The 3,052-nt window shown below is 39.7% G+C and overlaps 1 protein-coding gene across 1 annotated transcript in view; it reads left to right on the forward strand.

Annotated features, from left to right (window-relative positions):
- Positions 1 to 3,052, forward strand: part of LOC119594054 (AF4/FMR2 family member 4-like) — a gene marked incomplete in the record, with an annotated part of 85,679 nt that overhangs the window by 53,717 nt on the left and 28,910 nt on the right.

The raw sequence follows: 3,052 nt of genomic DNA on the forward strand, positions 1-3,052 counted from the left end.
GTATACCCAGTAAGTACTTGACCTCATTTGCCTTGATGTAAATAAATCAAAACTTAAATGGACAAAGCCAAGGCTTCTTAGGGTGTTTCTTGTCAACCAGGCTGGTGTTGGTCATGGGAAGGTAGAAAAAGAGAGAAATGTGATACTTGATTTACTTAACATAGATGAAGCCTTCCTGCCAAGGAATTAGGTTTCTTAAATTTTCTGATAAGAGTGTAATAAGGGCTCAGAGTTGATGTAGATGGTTTCTTCATTACACATTAATGACTAGTGTATATGAAGGTAAAATTAAATATATTGCAATCCAGACCGAGATACTTCTGAGCTCTTAAGTTGGTTGTCATCTTGGTTGTTCACAAAGCAAACTACCTCCAAATCTTACCCTCTCTGTCATTATGGAATATGGTCAGTGTCACAGAAGAGGTGGTTTGTACTCACCACACTCCAGCAGAGCAGATATCCATGCTTGGTGAACCCAAGATCCTCACAGTTCTTCCATGCTGCCCTAATGGTAGGAACTATTCAAGCCATGAACATTATAGGATCACAAAGCAAGTTAGCTACACATTTATGGCAAAAGCCTGTGGGCATTGTAGATGAGAGTTACATGATTTTATTATCTTTTATTATCTGAGTTGTGTTCATGTTGTGTTGTTTAGTACAGGTATTAATTCCATCATAGGAAATTGTGACCAGTTGAATGATTGGGAAGATTTTAGGCCTGCTCCTCTCAGTACATGAACCTTATCATAAGGTGGACCAATGACACAGTTGATAAAAGCAGACTATTTCCTTATAAACATTTATCATTCATCATCCAACTTTCCAGCTGGTAGGTCAAGACCCCCAAGGGTGTTGCAGAGAGTTGGTAGGGGGTCACAAAGCCTTAAAGATTTGAACTTTTTACAGCTATTTGTTTTGTGTGCTCGCCTGTTTCGCATGAAATAAATACTATAAATCCATGTTTAAAAGGAATATTGTGTTACAGTTATGTAAATTGGTTAGTCTTTTTTTATTCTGGTATAAAAATATGTAGATAGAAAAATTATAAATGAAAATTTGATGGATGTCATGGAGGTTTGTAAACATGTGAGCATAGAAAGGTTGGGAGCCACTGACCTAGAATTACCTGTAGAGAGCAGGGGTTACCAGCCCACACAGCAGGTCACCTCACAGAAAAGGAGGCAGTTCAAATTGAAAGTGGCAACTATTCACTGGTGTGGTGAGTTTAAATGCTATAATTGAAGTCTCTGAAGCTAACAGGAACATATAGTACATTGGCAAGAATCAAAGGTGCCTGTAGGGAGTATGTCACAGGCTGTTCAAGTGTTCTAGTGTCTGTCCCTACACTCTGGCTCACACTTGATGATACCATTTTTGAACACAGGTGATGCTATGGCTGCAAACTTCTTCAATAACAACAGGAGAAATGACCCAGAACAATATCAATCTTATAAAAAGACAAAGTGGACCACATACTTACTGGAAAATGTTGGAAACACTAAGAATCAGCACCTCTGGAGAATTTCTCAGAAATGTCAGCTAAAGGACTAGTGGCAGCCTACATACAGTAGCATTATCACTTACCAAAAAAAATCAGGAACATAGCCTATCACACAACCTGTGTTGTAAGAAAATAATTGAAGCCACTAGACCTAAGTTATGGATTATCATCCTTTTAGTCAAGATGAGACACACTATGAGAGGACTTAGGCTGGCCAAATCTTGAGTGATTGTTCTTTGCCCAGACTATACATTTGTTTCTATGATCATATTGAAAAATTGATGTAAGAAATTATATACTCCAATATCATTATTTAAAATGTTTCAAAGCCAGCCTAGACAAGTCCTTTTGAATGTAATTAATATGTAACCAGTACAGGAGGTTAGGGCTGGAGAGTTGTAGTCTCTAAACATCAGGGCTGTCTATGTGTACAAAAGGAGCAATCTGGAAGATAGTGGAACCTCACACCATGCTATTGTCTATTGAGTGGGACCTGAGGCATGCTGTGCCTTGTGGGAGTCATACATTAGAAGAGCAGTGATGGAGTTGATCAAGCCATGTACTATAGAGAGTGATTTAATACTGGCATTCAAATTACTCCTACTCAGTCAGTGAACAAATACCTTCATGCCAGAAGAAGGTATATGTGTGGTGAAGAGGCATATGCCCAACATTCAGATGTCCAGAGCATGGAATAGTTAATTAAAAAGCCTAAAGTTGGTGATGTGGGCCAGCTACTTTTGAGTAGCACTTACCTATGAACTCACCCAGTCACTTGTTGAGTGTGATACTACTACTATAGCGACTCTTTGGAAGCACTCAATCCTGGAAATTAAATATTATTAAGGATCCATGAAAACTACAGAGTAGTCATCATGCATGTCAGAAAGGAAATCACTATACCTTATTGCATCCAACTGGTGAAGGTTGGAGCATTTTCAGTGCTAAAAATTAACAAGAGAAAGAGTGTAACATCACATCGGAAATGTGAAAGCAACAGAGGAAAGTGAGTATAGGAAGACACCCTCCTCTCATCATCCCATTGAACACTTCCCTCATGGTACTCCTCCCCAGGTAGGCAACACTCTCCTACTTAGTGCTCACCCACTACAAGATATTGTCACCTGAGTTGGCCAGTGATGTGCTTTGCACATTATTCCGTGGTGACCCCTCAGCGTACTGGCCACAATATTCTAGGCAGAAAGGTCTGGAAACAAACCTCTCCCATACATCCACTACCAATCAACATAGCTGTTTTCATATAGCAGTTCATCAGTGCACAACCATGTATAACAGCTAGGCCACTACACATCACTGTTATTCAGAGTCATAGCGGGGGACACCTGCGGTAGAAAACTAGTTGGGCTGTGCATAGTGAATCTTTACAGCTTGTCATCTGGAAAATTTTTTAAAATTTGGCTAGTTTTGAAAGATGACAGGCTAGTGGCACTACTAAATGTCCACCTTTACATGGTGACTTTCACTATACCATGGTTATCTGTCCTCAAGGGAGGTAGGAGGTAATCGGTAGGCTTCCTGGCAGTCTTT

Source organism: Penaeus monodon, chromosome 33, assembly GCF_015228065.2.
Source record: "Penaeus monodon isolate SGIC_2016 chromosome 33, NSTDA_Pmon_1, whole genome shotgun sequence".
In the NCBI taxonomy this organism is placed as follows: domain Eukaryota; kingdom Metazoa; phylum Arthropoda; class Malacostraca; order Decapoda; family Penaeidae; genus Penaeus; species Penaeus monodon.